At 42.3% G+C, this 18252-nt stretch overlaps 1 long non-coding RNA gene across 3 annotated transcripts in view; it reads left to right on the top strand.

Moving 5' to 3' along the window:
* Nucleotides 1-6859: 6859 nt before the first annotated feature.
* Nucleotides 6860-18252, top strand: part of LOC137210762 (uncharacterized) — a 298931-nt gene continuing 287538 nt past the window's right edge. For all 3 annotated transcript variants that reach the window (XR_010936700.1, XR_010936702.1, XR_010936701.1), the window contains exon 1: nt 6860-7055. This is a non-coding gene — a long non-coding RNA (uncharacterized lncRNA). The remainder of the gene's footprint in view (nt 7056-18252) is intronic.

Genomic DNA, 18252 nt, shown 5'->3' with positions numbered 1-18252 from the left:
TATAGAATCTGGAGCTCTAAATAAGATCTCTGAAAATGACCTTCAGTGTGAAACTGCTTATCTTCCTCATAGCCATCTAATATGTCCCCAGCAATAACATGTAAAACTGATTAAAGATATGCATATGACTCTCCTGCAATTCACTAGGCTTGATTCTTCACAGTGAGATGTGCTAATAAAAAAAGCAAGATAACCCTTCTATGGAAAAAGTATATAATGATTAATTTAACATGTTTTATATCAAAACGATTATACTCACTTCATACAACTTAATCAAATCCCTATAATCCTTCCCTCTACCCTTCTCCTTTCCCACTGTGCGGAACATAACCACTTACACAGTCTCAAGAATTTTTAAAGTATCATCCGCTTAAAAATAGACGGATTAAAAACAAATGTTCAAAACAATGTTTAACACATATTAAAAGAAAGTTAAAGAACAATCTCACTTTTCTCTATCACATAAGATACCAACAACCACCCTGGGCCACTCTTACCATGCGTTAAATGTTCTCTCATAGCATGTGGTTCAAAGCCAACCAGTGACAATTATTAAAAGGAGGAAGAGGGGAAACAGGCACAGGATACAAATTAAATTCTTCAATATATCATTCGACCAACATGTACAATATATTCACTTACAGACATGTTTAAGAAATGGTCCTTAAACAGAAACAATGTAAACATTACTATAAGGAAAATACCTTCTCCGTATGATATAGCAAACTCAGCCCAAAACTTAGTATTCAATGCATCATTTCGGGGCACACTCTACACTCCCTAAATTTGCAAAAATAGCCAACTATTCTGCTATAAATTTGTTTGGGATGAAGATAACTCTCTTCATTATAGTAAAATAAATTTTATCACATGCAGTTTAGGGAAGCTGCTTTTTTCAAATATAAAAGTCTGAGGATTCTCAAATAATCATTAAGAACAAACTGACTTATAAACAAAAGCTTTTTATAAATAAAAATATACTTAAAGTAATCCTACAAAAACGTACAAAGAGTCCTCATATGTAACTATCAAAACACTACCCAATATCAAACATTTAACTATACACATTTAACTACTGATATATATTCAAGTAGAAGGTTTCAGAGTAAAATTTCCATGTCTTTTCCACTTAGGGGCAAGTTTTTTGGAAAAATATTCCGCAGACAAATAGATATTTTTTAAATAGACTGTACAACCACTATGTTGATTTTAACAATACCTCAAGTAAAGTTAACTTAGAACAAATACTAATAATAGTTAGAAATATTAAATTATATACAATGTTAAATTGCCATTGCCTTAATACAAAGAAGTTCATAAATTATCTTAAGATAAATCTATATTTTTCCCTAGTTTGTGAAAACTGCAATAACCTTTCTATTAAGAATAACTTCTGATTAAACCACCCTCAATAACTGAGATTCAAACAATCTCCCAGATGGAGCAGCTGGGAGAAAATAAAGAGGACAGTTTTAAAAAAGAACTTTGATGCTGTAGATAAGATGATACGACATTAAAAACCAGTGTGACTGGAGTCTGCAAAATATAAATACGTAACAGTGAAAGAAAATCCTTTAAGGCCAGTGAGGAAAATGCAATTTACAGGATCATCTATGACTAAAATTCTGAGCTCAGCCTTTCTTATTTCTAAAATTTTTGCCCAAATTTCTGCAGATTACAAAGTCTAAAAACTTAAAAAAATCCTATACAGTGGACTTAAACATACTTATTAGTATTAGGTAATGTTTTATGCTTAAGAAGTCTACCAAATATTATTTAAAAATCCAATTTTACATAAAGTATGTTGCACTACTGATTGCATTTTATAGAAAAGAAAAAGTAAATGACATTTGAAAGTGACACTGGGTTAAATAATAAAGAACATAAATCAGCCTTAAGTTCCAATTAAAATTTCTAATCATTATTTCTATTCTCACAGATCTTGGCACAAATATTTTAAAATGCAGTAGTCTACTTATTATTTTTGCATGTATTTAAAAAAATTTTAAATTACATTCCCTCAATAATGATAAATCCAAGTAATGAAATTTTTACCTATGCTCTAAATTAGCAATTCTTTGAGACAGTTCTTTGAAATTAAAAAAAAACAAAAAACGAAAAAAACTTGAAAACATTTCTTTTAACATCACAACTTCAATCTTCATTTTTTTTTAAAGGAATAACTGTTTTTTGTTTTTTTTTTAATATTTATTTATTTATTTATTTTTGGCTGTGTTGCGTCTTCGTTTCTGTGTGAGGTCTCTCTCTAGTTGCGGCGAGCAGGGGCCACTCTTCATCGCGGTGCGCGGGCCTCTCACTATCGCGGCCTCTCCTGTTGCGGAGCACAAGCTCCAGATGCTCAGGCTCAGTAGTTGTGGCTCACGGGCCTAGTTGCTCCGCGGCATGTGGGATCTTCCCAGACCAGGGCTCGAACCCATGTCCCCTGCATTGGCAGGCAGATTCTCAACCACTGCACCACCAGGGAAGCCGCAATCTTCATTTTTACTCATTTGTTCAACAAAGGAACTAACAGCCTATACTAAAAAAAATCAATGGTATCATTCTAGCTGTTCCCTTAATTTTTATAATATTCAATTATGTTAAGAGCAATAAAACTGTGCCTGTTATCCGAAAGTTGTGCTCTCAACCCATATTCAACATGAAAATAATTTCTTGCTTTCCGTCTCATGCACAAGAACAAAACAAAAAACTATTAAAGTGCTCAAAAGATACTCTGAACACATATACTCACATGCTTAGCTCTTAACCCTTAAATCCCTTCTCTAGGAATAAGACTTCTCTAAAATTGGGGAGGAAGGGTGTCACTCTTACACAGCCAGGCATGAATAGCATAAAGCAAAGTAAATTTGATTGATTATCCTTAATTAAGTTTGTGTCCAGTTCCTCCCTTTCCCCCTTATCCCACCATAAAGTTTGAGCTAACTCATAAGCAAGTTCTACTCATATTAACTCACATTCCTTTTTTCAAAGTCATCAAAGTAAAATGATTTCAGAATGAAAACTCCCCAAGTACTTCATTCAATATCTCCTGCGATTTCAAATAAACCCAACTGCACTAAAAAAGAGAGAAAAAAGCTCCCTTGAAAGTCAGAGTATGCAGCTTTTCTTTTATCAAAATAGATTTTTCACAAGTGACCCAAACACAATTACAGCTTAGGAAAATCAAGCCTTTAATTCTGAAGAATAATTTGCACCTAGAGAAAAATTCAAGGTGATGGTTTTCACTGCATGTGGACTGTAGACCAAATCTATTTATTTTGACTTTGCTGAAGTCTGGGTATTACCACTTGTTGGCCTATGTTGCAGGACCACCGTCCTAGTGAGAGCATCTTACAACAAGCTGCTTTTGATACCTTACTAATTAAACTACCTTGGATAGGATTCCAGACAAACCTGACCATAAAATTTTGGCATTCTAATTTGGTTTCAATGTACTCTAAATGGTACAACTCTAGATCACATGGCAATTTTTCCATTCAGTTAAAACCTTAATAGATAGCATATAAGTGGCACAACTTTGAATTTAGCAAGCCCATAAATATTAACTTTGCCCCCAAACACTTTGGGGAAACGGATAATTCAAGGAACACACTAATGAATCTTAACATTATGCAAAAAATGTTCTTTGGTTTCTGTTTTTTGCTATACTGCACAGCATGAGGGATCTTAGTTCACCGACCAGGGATCCAACCACTGGACGGGCAGGGACATCCCCAAAATTTGTTCTTAAATTGTTGTACGACAACTGATTTTTCATAAATCAAATCACATTTGATAAGTACCACATAAAAGGGATTAATTATCTGAAGGCACCTTTTAGTGAATCCTTTTTGTAAAATTTAGAAGTCTCATATAACATAACTAACCACTACTTGTTTTGTAATCTTATACTTGTAAATATCAAAGTTCTTGAAGTGGAGCGTAACTGCTTTCTTGGGCTAAATACATCCCAGCATTACTGCCCTTCTCTCTCTTTCCCAAGTTTTAAAAATGTCACCCAAAAAACCAGCTGTTCATCTGTAGTAGAATATACAACACTAGGAAAGTCGAAAAAAGAAATTAAGTGATTTTTTAATGTAAAATAGAAATGTATGTACTCCCAAAGATAGGTCAACAAATTATTTTTGGCAATGATCACAATAAATGCCGAATTAAAATGATTTTTTAAAAAAATCAAGATATGCACTTCTTAAATCACTTTCCCACGTGCCTTTGTCACCTGGAGGAAACTGTTCAAGAACTGTTGATCTCCATGAACACATGACCTCCACAATGGCACCAAGGTCAACGAGACATACAGGAGGGGGGTATGCTGAGTAAGTGCTGATTTGCCCAGTTCTACAGTTCCCTTTAAAAAGAGAGAAGGAAGATAAATAAAAATAAAAATGTATTTATATAGAACAGGAAAGGAAATGATGTTCTAAGTGGTTAACATTCAAGAACCCCATTACAGAATTGTATATAGACATATGTCAGTAACAGCCACAGGAGCAAGACGTTAAAAGGGGCATCACAGCACAGAACCAGGTACAACCAGGTACAAAAATTGCTGCACAGAAAGAATTAACAAGATACCAAACTGAAAAATCCTCCCTTACGTCTTGTACTGAAAACCTTTGGTACCCTGGCTACATGCTACAACGACTCAATTTCAAAGTGAGAGTCTCTGCTGACAGAACTTCTTGAAAAAAGACGAATAACCAAAGGTCCATAAACAACCGAAGAAGCACCCGCATATCAGAAATGCTCAGCTAAGAAGTAAATTTGTATATGCTGAACCTGCCAGTTAATGTGAAATTCACCAGGTGTCCCGGTGTTCCCTCATTCTTTACCAAAGATTCCTTTGGACATTTCCTCAGCTGTCACAATCCCCAACCTTTCAAAAACCAGAAGTTTTCTTGGATGAGATTTAAACTCTAAAACACATTACCCACTTGGTATAATCTGTTTAAGCTGGACTTATACGCAAAAAACCCTTATCATGTGAAATTACTATATTTCAAATTTCCAAACAACTTTCAAATATGAAACAAACATACATCAGAGGTAGCACCTGAAAATTTAAAAGTGACTTAGCGGAGAGCAATTCAGCTATGGATAATTCATTCCAACGTTTGGTAAACAGGTTGCATGCATTATAATAGTAGAAAACTAAAGAGGGGAAAGAAGTCAGCAGAAGCACTGGGTATTCACAATCAGCAGAGAACTGGGCTGACAGCAGTCTTCCAAGTTACTTTCAGGGAAGCTCCTGATTGGTGGGCGGCACTGGGTCAATGTGATTACTTAACCCTCGCAGTTACAACTAAACTCCACTTTGATGGGCTCCAAAGCTTATGACAAAAAGACGACTGCTTGAGCATATCAAGTACTTCGCTGTCCTGCTTCTATTTCTCTCTCACACAACCAGGGGCCTGACACCTGAAACTCATCAGAAAAACATCACCTCGTTTCGGGGCTTTAGAGTTTTGTATTTATTATTTTTAAAGTCCACTGGGCATAGATTCAGTTGGGGGGGGGTGGTGATGTGAAAGATTAACCCATTTCCTGAACACACAGGGAAGAGCTCATGACCATTCAAGCAGTTACCTCTCTCCCTAGTAATAACTTTTTTTAAAAAAATATCATTTAGTCCTAAAATAACCATAAGCAACAAACATCAAACATTGGCATGGCAACGTCCACACATCATGCCCTAGTGCTACCCACAGGCAGATCTGTTCGTCTCTGGTCCCCATACAGGCGGGTCCTCCGGGTCCCTCTCGCTTTCGTCCGGTCCAGCAAGGCTTCCCCCCGAGTTTTGCTGTAAAATCCGCCACTTTCGTTGGCCCGGGCAAAAGCAAGGCGCCTCGGTCCCCAGGGCAGTTTCTCCCAACTCCCAGCAAACATTTCCTGAGCGCTTCCAGCGGGCCCCCCGCGCGCACCTGGCCGGGCCCCTCGCCCCCTCCCCGCACTTTACCAAGCCCCAGACAGGGGCCCACCTGCCTCCCGTCGCCTGTCCCACGGCCGGGTCGCCCAGCCAACTCCTGCCCGGAGGCTGCACTCCCCCGGGTCCCGAGCCCCCATCAATCCGGGGGCCGACCCCGAGGGTCAGGGGGCGCCAAAAGGGGCCCCCAGACAGGCTGACCCCGCGACGCCCCCCAGAGGCCGGGTCCCGCGCGCCTGTCAGCGCCCCCGGAAGGGGTCAGACAGGGGGGCTGAGCTCGCCGGGTGCCCTGTCCGCTCCTGACACCCTCGCCCCCCACCGCACTCACCTGGCGGGCTCCAGCCGAGGGGCCGGGCGAGGGGCTCCGGGGTCGCGCGAGGAGGCCGCCGGGCCGCCCGCCGCGGCCCCCAACCTCCCTCCGGCTCCCGCTCCCAATCCCGCTCCCGCTCCGGCTCCCGCTCCCTCTCCCGCTCCGGCCGGCGCGCGCCCCGGGCCCGACGCGCGCCCGGAGCGCCGGGGGGAGGGGGCGCGCGGACGCGCGAGTGCCGGGGGAGGGGGCGCGGCGAGAGCAGCGGCTCGGCGGCGTCGGCGGAGAGAAAACAGCCTCGTTCGCGTCCGTCATGGCGCGCAGCGGCTGCGGCGGCTCCCTCCGGCTTCCCGGCTCCCTCGCCTTTAGTTTGACCTTTCCCTCCAGTGTGTCTCAGGGAGAGCGGCGATGCGCGCGCGTGTGCATGTCTCTCTGTGTGTGTGCGCGCGCGCGCGCGCGGGGAAGGGGCCGGGTTCGCTCCCCGACGCCTGACGTCACTGCTATGGCAACGGAAGCCCCGCCCCTTGCCGCCTGTTTCCTGCCCCGCCCTCTGTGCACGTTCCGGGGCCTCACGTGCTCACTCACACGCACGCACGCACGCACGCTCGGAGCGCGCGCGCCCAGAGCGTTGACGGGGGCGAGTTGGGAGGTCATCTGGGCCTCCTGGTAGCCTCCCTGAGTTCAACCAATCCAGTGAGGAGAAGCCGTGGGCGGGGCGGCCTCGACTGCCAGAGCGGCGTGAAAAATTTCCCAAGGCAGAGCGAAAACCTTTCCTGAGCGACTGAGCATGCCCGGTGGTGAAAGGTGAGAATTGCCTGAAAGTTTAGGTGGGTGGAGGGGGAGGAGGTCCGGTAGAAGGGGAAGGGAACTCCGGGGCCCAGTAGAGGGGTGTTTAACTGGTATCGAACTGGGACTGCGTGGTGTGAGAGTCAGGCAACCCCGGTTTGCAATCCGGCCCGGCTGCTGTTGCTGTGTGACCTTGGACGTGTTACTTAACCACTCTGAACTGAATGTCTTGAGTAAAATAGGGTTACTAAAATCTACCATTGTGGTTGTGAGAAGTAAAAGCGTGGAAAACGCCTCACCCGGCAAATTGTAGAGCCCAAACACTTAGTAATTAGTGTGGAGTCCACAGCCTCCTTATTTTACGAATGGGGACACAGGACTCAGGGAGATTAAGTGACCTGTTCAATGTCAGGTAGTGGCAGAGACCCAGGCTTCAAGTTCAGTACTCTTTCCTACATGGCCTTCCCTCAGGGAGAGGGGAGAAAAAACACACTACAGAAAAACATGTAAAGATCCTTTGCTCTCTGTGGATCGCTTTTTAATCCACACCAATTCTCTTCCCATGCCCCCGAAAGTTTTGAGCTCTGGACGTAAGGGCTGGACAGCCTTGGTGCAATTTTTGGAGGGCAGCTATTTGGCTCTCGATTTGTCCCTGAACAAGCAACAGAATGGTGCTTTCCTCAGTTCCCTTGGGGAGCCTAAATTTCTTCTAAAGTTTTGGTTAAAGTGTAAACACAGTAGCAAGGAGCTCCAGTTCCTCCACAATTTCTAGCTACCTGAGGAAAGATTAACTCAGTTAACCAATGTTTACCCAGCATCCACTGAGTAAGTAAGAATGCTTCTCCAGCCCACAAAAGGCCTGTGACCTCAGGTCTGTGCAGGTACCTTATGATTCAGACGCACTGGTGACCTCATCGTTCCTTGTGCTTCTAGTCCTTTCTCTGACTTAGCTCTTAATCACTTACTGTCTCATGGTATTTCTTGAATGATATAGAACTATTTAACTCTAGATGTGCTGTTAACTTTTTGAAAGTATTTGTCTCCTTTCCTGTCTTATACACCCCCCCTCCCCAAAATACCTAAATCTGGTCTTGGTAAAGGACATCACCAGCTTCTCAAACATGCCCTTATATTCCCCACTTTCTCTCCAGAAATTAATTCACTTGAGCCTTTCAAATTCCACCTAGAACGTACTTGCTTCCAAAAGGTCTTGCTGGATCTATTCAGAATGAATTAGTCCCTTTTCCTGAGCACTTGGTACATTCCTTGCTTCGGACATTGTTTCTAGTAGACTTTGTTTCTGTGATTTGTGCACAGGTCACCTAGAGAAAACTTCTCTGAACATCCGTGTATGGGTTGGCTGTTCCTGTTCCTTGCTCTCATAGCATCTTATGGTCTAATATATTGCTTCTTACCCGTTCCTTTACAGTTTGATTTATTTACCTTCTCCATCAGATGTAAAACCCTCTAATGGCAGGAAACATGTTTAGGTCCACTTTGCATTTCCAGCATTAACCTCAGTACCACAGCTAGAGAACGACTAGGTATTGAATGGCTGAATGGGCTCCTTGCCTACTGCATAAAGTTCTTAGGGGCAGACTTTACTTTGTATTTATATCTCAGAACCAAAGATTTTCTGGGAAGTTATAAATCTTGGACTACTCTAAAAGGCACTAGAAATTACATGGTCACACTCATGCAATGAAGGAAGGCTTTGGCAGTAGCATAAAATACTGAGCAGAGCAAGAAGTAGGAAATCCAGGGAAAAAGAGGTGATTTCTTAACTGCTGCTGTGGACCTAGAATGAGAGATTTTCAAATGATGTTAAGGATATCAAGCAGGTTCCTCCAAGGTGTGTCAGTGATGTTCCTCCCAGAAAAGGGGAACAGTTATGCCAAGAGGAGTCTTGGAAAAGAGATCAAGCAGTGTTTGCTTACTCTGAACTGGTAGCATTTGTTCCTTTGCCTAACTGGGCACAAGAATCTAAAGCCTGGTGCTATCCCTGTGTGTAATATTGTTCTCCCTCTGCTACGCTATTTAACTACCTATGTGTGTGTGTGTGTGAGTGTGTGTGTGTGTGTGTGTAGATGTGTGTAAATCCTTACCAAATCTAGTCCTCTTATTCCTCATCATGTGAATGGCACTGCCAAACACCCAATAGCAGGAGTCATTCTCAGTTTATCCCCATCTCCGTCTGTCAGTCTCTGAGTCCCATAACGTCTTCCTCTTAAATGGCGGTGGTAGCCATGAACTGCCCTCAGGCTTCATGTGAGCCCTCATATCTCTCATCTGGACAAAACCCTCCTACTTGGTCATTTCACTCCATCTTGGCAGGTCCAGCCCAACTTTCACCACATCCCAGACTCCAGAGGGACGTTTCTGAAAGCCAGAGAATTGACCATGTCCTCAAACAGCTTAAAAATCTTCCATGGCCCCTCCATGCCTCCTCAGGAAAAAAGATCACACTTCAGTGGGTTTTTTATGCTTCATCCTCAACCAATTTCTTCAGCCACGTCTCCCACTATTTTTGCAAGAACTCTTCTGCTCCGTGGGTGTTGAAAACTTGCAGCTTCTCATACATACCATGTTCTCTGTGCACAGGTTCACCTACCTGCGATTCTCTGCCCAGGCCCTCTCTACCAGGTTAATTGCATCTGTGCTTTCTAGGTCTATGAGGACAGTCATGCTTCATCCCTCTGGCATAGCTCTTCTTATTCTGTGTTGTGAATATACTCTACGTGCTCACATGTCTTATCTTCCCTAGAATGTGAGCTACTGGAGGGCAGGGGTCTTGGCATGTTTTATACCTGTATGGAACTCTAACACCTACCAGCGTGCCTGGCACAGGATAGATACTCAATAATTGTTTATTGAATAAATGAATGGATTATGAGCTCCACGAAGGAAAAAAAAGTATTACATTTCTTTGATTCTTCACAAAGCCAGGCCCAGTATCACGGAAGTAATAAGTAGGTACTTAAAGTAACAACGAATGAATGAAAGGGTAGTAATGAGATATTAAAAACCTACCATGCACCCCTCACCTTCCGAGATGGCCCACACTCTGTCTGTGGAGTGTGTATCTCCCCGAATAAAACTTCTTTCAACAAACAAAACAACCTACCATGTATCAGGGACTAAACTTAATACTTTCCATTCATTGGCTCAGTTAATCCCCCAGCAACCCTATACAGGAGACATTGGTATCTACATTCTGCAGATAAGGAAATCAAAGCTTAAGGAGGGGACACGACTGGGCCAAGGTCACACTGTTAGTTGTTGGCCAAGCCAGGATTTGATTTCAAGTTCACCTAACTTGGAAATGGACTATTACGGAAGGTATTCTGCTGCTGCTGCCGTTGTGATGGTGGTAGTACTGCTGGTGAGGATGACTTGGACATCTATTTTGTCATGACTGATAAGAAGCTCCTGCTTCTTATCAGAGAGATCAGTGCTCCCTGTGCTCCAACGGGAAGAAATGTGATGCCTTACCTGCAGTCAGTATGTACAAGTCAAGCTAAATGGAGGGGTCATAGTTTTTCTTTTTCTTTGTTTTTTCCAGAATTATTTTTCTGTAACTGAAATAAAGATTACTTAGTTTGAGGATACAGAGGTTGCACATGTAAGGATAAAATGTGTAAAATTGGTCTTTGGGATAGGAAGGACCCAGCTGAGGCCGTTTTGGAGGCTAGAAAATGAAAACTTTTTTGGGTTAGTAACATGGTCAGTTCATGAAGAGCTAAGGTGAATCTTAGTATTTAAAAGGCAATCCTTAAAAAGTTGGGTTAGGAAAAAAGACACTGGGTAAGTACCTCATTAGGAAGAGGCGGAGAACATTTGGTTCCTGTCTGGAGAGAGTCTCCTGCTCCAGGCTTACAGTACCAAGAGGCCCCTGGAGTTGGAGTGGGGCTCCCACAGAGTTACAAGCACACCCTTGACTGGAGGGCACGCTCCCCTCTCTGGGAAGGTCAACATCTTTGACCAGAACATAGACTTGTAGGGGGAGGTGGTGAATGAGGAAGAAGCGGGGAAGGGAGAGCCCACATCTACCCAGTTAGCCGACCAGCTCAGTCAGTCCTGGTGATGAGCTAGGGAAACCAGCTGTTCTACCCTCAAAGCCTGTTCAGACTGATACATTGAAATTAGCGGCTATGTGGATGCTGTATACTGCACAACCCTAGGGGGAGCTATTTACATGGGTGTCTATATGAATGACATCCTCTGTACAGTACTCAACGTGTAGCCGTCCTGATTGTAATATATTCAAGGCACATCTCTGTCTACTTTGGCAATTTAAATGATCCTGATTAAACCTTTGATAATACAAATAAATAAATATTTATTGACTGCCTACCAGTTATCATCCCAGAAATTTAAATGACATTTATTGTACAAAGTTATTTCTAACGATTTGTGCATATTTCAAAGTGCTTATTAGACTAATAGCATTACCATTCATTTATTAATTCTAATAAACAACAATTGAGCAGCTAAGTTCCAGGCATGATTCAAAAGGCTGGATTCAACAAACGTGTTGAACACTAACTACAAATCTTACAAAAACTATTAACTGATTCCTTCAAAAATAAAAGCTTATGCATTTTTGCAATTTGTTTATGCCACTTTACATATGAAGGTAGTCTCCAAAGCCTCTTTGTTTCATAGACACTCATCTACTAAAACCTGGTTCTTGCATTTCCAACAATCCAATATGCTAGGATGCCCCAGTGAATATAAAGCTTTTACATACTTTTTTTTTTCCCCCTCCTAGCTCTATCAAGAGAAGGGCCAGAAAGTTAAGTTGGCTGCTTTAAGGGTTTCCTGGAAGCACTAGGGAAACCATTTTTCATAGAGTAAGTGTGTGGCTGCATTGTCCAGGAAAGAGCGTGTAATCAGTCTTGGATCCCTGGATCACTCTGTGGAAGAATGCTAATCTCCACCTAGAAACATTTCATTTGGATTGTTAGATGAGCAAGAAATAAATGAAAATTGGGGGATTTGTTTGTTTTAGCAGCAAGCTCTACTCAACACCTTCACTGGAAAAGGAGACAATATGGCCATGTTTGTACCCCAAATTTGCTGAGTTGCTCATACAAGTAACATTACATTCTTAACTTTGGAACCCAATTAAGGATGGCTCTGCCTCCAGTCTTTATTAAATTGCTTCCAAGTGTTTGGATGGTCTAACTATGTGTGACTATCACTACTGGAAAATTGTTATGCGCAGTTCCAAAAGCTGATAATTAGCTTAAAAAAGCCACTCAGGAGGAACAAACACACACATACATACCTAGAGTCACACACACGCACGAACACAGTAGCATGCAGACTTTCAGGTAACTTTTACCATTTTGACTATTGTCATTATCAGCATCAGCATCTTCCTCATCATTATTTTTTAAGTCAAGAGGCTTAAAGAATCTGAAATAATAATCCAGAATATTCACAACAACTCAGGAAGAAGGAATGAGGTGACCCCAGGAAGGGAGTGGGCTGTCCTTTTAATGAATCATCATCACAGTCTCTCTGTGCTGTTTGTCCTATGACCTCAGGTGGCATGCAGCATCATGCCAGGCATGTGTTTGAGTGGCCCTCCAGCTCCTCCAGAATTACTGTAACGTTGGAGGTAGGATTTGCTCCTGGTATTTTATGTGAGTGTCGGTATTAAAGGCTGCAGCATGGGTGAGTGAGCAGTTTATTCTCCCTGAAGAAGGGGCTCAGGATCCACCCCCTGCAGGCCACAATTTTGCCACGGGGCAGACCGTTCAGGCTTTCTGTTGGACTGGCAATTTGAGCCAAGCTAGGGGCCAAAAGCCATAATGGGCTAAACACTAGGGAGGTGAGTTCTGTTAAATTCCAATAACATCCACACTTCCAGGGAAGCTGCAAAAGTCATTCCTGTCAGATGTCCTCAAAATCAACAGCCAAATTACTCCTGCTAAATGCTCTGAGCTACCGAGTAAAGCCCTGTACTGTTTTAAATAGTAACTCAAACCCTCTAGTCCCATGCCTCAGTAATAATTATGAAAATTCTCATCAGTATCCTCCTTAATGCATGGTAATGACTATTTAATTGATTGACTACCACGTGCAAGGTACTCTTTCAGGTGCTTTATGTGTGCCGGATGCTTAAGTCTCATGACAGCCTTGCAAGGTTATAAGGAATAGCAAGAAATAAGAGTTGTTATCCCATCTTATAGATGGGGCAAGAGAAATTCAGGGCACGTAAGCAACTTGCTCAATGTCACCCCAGTGGTGATATCAATGTAGTTAAAGTATATTCTTCGAAAAAAAAAAAAAGACTTCTGTATGTAAGAGCTGATTCCAAGCTCAGGGACATTTTAAACAAATGTTTACTAGAAAAAAGTTACTATGGTAAACATTAAGAATAGAGAGGTGTCCTCGTCAAGCAACTCCTATCATGAATAATTTAGAATTAAGGGGTTTTGAATGATCTCTATCTTATTTTCCTTGGAGCAGAGCCAAGTTCTTAATAAGAGTTTCTGCAAAAGAGGAACCTGGGGCTGAATCTTATTTATAGAGGCAAAAGATTTTTTAAATTTCAGTCTCACATTCTTACTCTCCACTTCAATTTGCCAATTAACACAGGAATAGCAAATGATGTGAAGACTAAGTGTTAGTTGTCTGGGTCCTAGTCCTCCTTACTGCAAATCCTTAGTGTAGGTTTAAGGCAGGGTTATGCTGAGTCATATAATTGCTCTAGTCCACAGCAAGATTTCATAGTCATACTGTGGAACAAGTATAGCTAACTTACGTTTAGTATGGTAATCTCTCAGGATCCCAGGGGATTGGTCCAGGCCTTCCAGACACCAAAATCCATGAATACTCCAGTCCCTTATATAAAATGGCATATCATTTGCATTTGACCTACACACATTCTCCCACATACTTTAAATCATCTCCAGATTACTTATAATATCTAATACAATGTAAATGCTATGTAAATAGTTGCAAATACAATGTAAACACTATGTAAATAGTGTCCTGCATGGCAGATTCAACTTTAGCCTTTTGGAACTTTCTGGATTTTTTTTTTTTTCAAAATATTTTCAGCCTGTGGTTGGTTTAATTCACGGATTCGGAACCTGTGGATACGGAGGTCTGGAGGCCCAACTGTAACTGATTTAATTAAAGTGGGGGTAGATTCATTGCTGTGCTATAGCCTACTCATACTTGTTGACAAAGCTGACTGCATACAATGCTTCCTCATTCTGCATTTAGTGAGGTCTCATTGGTATTTTGAAATCAGCCTTTGTGGGAGTATTTACCCCATGTAAATTGGCAAATGCTACAAATCAGGACTTTTATTCCCCAAGAGGCAGTCAAACGTTTACCAGCACGCTACTGACTAGACTGTATTATTTGCTCAAAAGTATCTGTTGTCTTCCCTGTGGGTCTGTATACTGCCTTTCCCTGTGAGAGGACAATATTTTTCACCTACTGCAGTCAGGCTTGACTACATGACTTGCTTTGGTCAATGGAATGTGACCGGAAGTACGTGTGCCATGTCTAAGCAGAGGAGAGTGTGCCCATTTTTTTTTTTCCTCTGACACAAGCTGGCACGTCCCACATAGTGTCTGTGCCTACAGTCTGAGTCCTAGAATAAAGAGGATGTGGAGCAAAATCACAGCCAACCTGTAGAGGACATAGACGTAAGCAAGGGATACAGCTTTCCCGTTATAAAGCTCTGGGTCTTGTTGTTACTCTGGCATTACTGAGGCTGAGCTGATTGATACAGCAATTGGGACTTATAATTGAGGCTGCCAGAGTGGAAAACCTAAGTCGTGGGGCATTAACTCTGGGGCTTGGGAGTGGGAAGCAAAAAAAAAGTATGCATTGAAGGATGGAAAAACAGCAACTCATGTTATCTAGTGGCAATACATTTGGTAAAACTCTCACCTGTGCTCACTGGGAGGACAGATATGTACTGAATGACCTTGTGGCTTTAGACAAAGAGGTTATGAAACGGAATGTTACTGGCATGCCTGGGATGCTACGGTCTGCATGGGATGAAATATTATACGAAAAAGTTGAGTTTAGGAAAAAATTGTACATTGTGGAGAGATTGAAGGGAGTAGAAATTGTCCAGAAATTTGAGGGCTCAGAGGAGAACGTAATTGATTCTGATTTCCATACAAAAGATAACACTGAGGACTTTAAGTGACAAAGGCTGATTAAAATTCAGCCTTGTACCAAGGATCAACAGAAGGCGTGGTCCCTCTATGAAAACCTCTGAACTGATGAAGGTGGCACCAATTATGGTTCTCCCACTGAAGAAAAATAAACTCAAAATACCTGCAATTAAGGCTAGAGAGAACCATAACTAGAAAAGAATTGGGGATGTGGCCATAGGCACATGACGTTTGATTTTGGAGTCTACTACTTGCAGCTAAGAGCATTCTCCATAATGAACTGCATTACAGGGTTGTTGGCAGGATAAACTGAGATTGCATACATAAAACATTTAGCAAGGTAGACTAGTTCTTTCGACTAACACGGGCCAGAGAGCAGGTAAGAAGTAGCCAAGAAATCTCAGTTAAAAGATTCAATGCTAATAATTTCAGCAAATGAAAATGATCCTGTATTGGGTCTGTGTGGTGGAATGGAAAGAACTTGGGTTATAGAATCATATAGAGTTGAGTTTGAAATCTACCTCTGCCACTTGACAAGCTGAATGGCACTGAGCAAATTGCACACAAAAAAATTCTGGGCCGTGGTTCTCTCATCTATAAAATGGGGATAATATCGTCTCCTTGTAATGATTAACATAACTAAATAATAAAGCATGAGACATCATTCTTGGTGTCTAGACATTCAGTATATACTGGACAGGTCTCCTCCAAAAGTACCTGCTACCACCACTACCTCATGCTGGCCCCTCCTGACAGAATATGATTTTACCTGTCAAAGGAAAGCAGGAGGGTTATTGCCCCAAAGCACCTTCTCCTATGATGCCTCTGACGAACAGGAAGGCTGTTGAAGGGCTGGAAAGAGGGGTGTATTGTTTTATACCCAAGGTGCTTTCTAATGAATATTTTATGATTTTCTCAGTATTTATTATTTTGCCAGAATTCAAACAAACAAACTTGATTTGCTTTAGAAAAGAAAAGAGAGAATCACAAAAACTAAGAGCGGAGCTCCTGGGTAATGCAGAGCGCTGATTTGGTGAGCCCATCTCTGACTGCAGGGAGTTATCTATCCCAGTCAGTGTGTAGCATTCCCACTGATGACCTCTGTTGTCTAAGGACGGTCATTTGCCTTCATTGGTACAATAAACTGAATTAAAGTGTATATATTCCAGTATATTCCATGCTTGGGGTGAAGACGTCTCTCTCTTGCTGGCCATGAAAAAGAAAACACAAAGTTTCAGGACTGTTGGCTGCCATCTTGGAGCTATGAGGGGAACCAGCCTTAGAATGAACCCAGATGCTGAGGACAGTAGCACAGAGGAATGGAAACAGCTTGCATCTATGATGCCATCTTTGAGCTGATAACCATACTGCATCTGGATCCTCATTCAATCTCTGGGTTTACAGTTACAGGAGGTAATGGATTTCCTTATTTTTATGCCAGGCTATCAATGGATAGAAACTGATCAGTAATGAGAGTGGGGCAGCACCAAAGGGTAGAGTACACCGGGGGGGCTGAGGGTCACAGTCCCAAAATCTAGTCACCTGCGTTCCTATCCTGCTTCTGCATTGTGCTAGCTGTGTGGCCATTGGAAAATCACTCAGCCTCTCTGTGCTTCAGTTCCTGCATCAGAGAAACAATGATAATAATAGATCTTATCTCATAGAGTTCCTGAGAGGATACATTTGCACAATTCACACAATACAGTGCCTGGCGCATAGTAAGTTTTAATATAATCTGATGCATTATCATGATTACCTCCAGCTGCGAAGATCATCTGATCATCTAAAAGTGATGCTGAACTTGGGCCCCAATTCTCTTCCTGTCTGTCCTTGACTGTATCTCCTCATTATGTCGGATTTTGTTCTCATTCCCTCTCTGGATGGTCTTTCCTTCCCTTGTTCCTTTCACTAGCCATAATTGGCATTGATTTATAGCATTATTTGCTGTATTTTTAAAAATTAATTAATTATTTACTTTTGGCTGTGTTGGGTCTTCGTTTCTGTGCGAGGGCTTTCTCCAGTTGCGGCGAGCTGGGGCCACTCTTCATCGCGGTGCGCGGGCCTGTCACTGTTGTGGCCTCTCCCGTTGCGGAGCACAGGCTCCAGATGCGCAGGCTCAGTAGTTGTGGCTCACGGGCTTAGTTGCTCCGCGGCATGTGGGATCTTCCCAGACCAGGGCTCGAACCCGTGTCCCCTGCATCGGCAGGCAGATTCTTAACCACTGCCCCACCAGGGAAGCCCCTGCTGTATTTTAAAATATGTAATTTTACGTTTCTTCTTTTTAATTTACGAAGTCAAAGATAGAACATTTTCTATTTCCTTCAATAAAAAAAGAATGTTTAGATTTGCTTTTTTTATATCCCTATTACATTCATCTTCTTGGCTTTGGTCCAGCGTTCCACTCCGTCAAAATCATTTTAAAGCTTGACATTGCCCGTTATTGCCTTCACCATCTCTCCTGGCTTTATGTCATCTGCCTTTTAAGCTTTCACCAAGTCCTTGACAGAACCTGCAATTTAGGACTACTCTATCAGTTATCAGGTTAGGCATATGTGGTGGAAAACTCTAAATCAGTGCCTCTCAAGCTTACTGAGTATGTGAATCACCTGGAGAGCTTGTTGAAACACAGATTCCTGGGCCTCAGAGCAGCTCTGTAGTGGGGACTGAGGATTTGCAGAGAGAGAGTGCTGAATAGGGCTGCCCTAAATAGTGGCTTAATCAAGTTAGTGGTTTATATTCTCTTATGTTAAAGAAATTCATAGGCACGTGGTCCAGGGCTGGTACTATGGTGTCAGAACCTAGGCTTCTTCTGTCTCCTTTCTGCTGTACAGGCACGCGGTTTCCTATTCCAAAATGGTTGCTTGAGCTCCAGCCATTGTGTCCACATTCAAGTCAGTAAGAATGAGGATGTCCCCTCTTTTTAAGGACATGTTCCAGAAGTTGTCCATGGCACTTCCACTTATATCTTCTTGAGAAGCACTTAGTCATATAGTTAAATCACACCAGTGAAATCAGTGGGAGGGTGGGTAACTTTGGGCTCCTGGGCACGGAAGCTTTGTTTT

This window comes from Pseudorca crassidens, chromosome 17 (assembly GCF_039906515.1).
Source record: "Pseudorca crassidens isolate mPseCra1 chromosome 17, mPseCra1.hap1, whole genome shotgun sequence".
Lineage (NCBI taxonomy): Eukaryota > Metazoa > Chordata > Mammalia > Artiodactyla > Delphinidae > Pseudorca > Pseudorca crassidens.
Note: the sequence above shows the minus strand (reverse complement) of the source record. Positions and strands in the feature narration are given on the sequence as shown.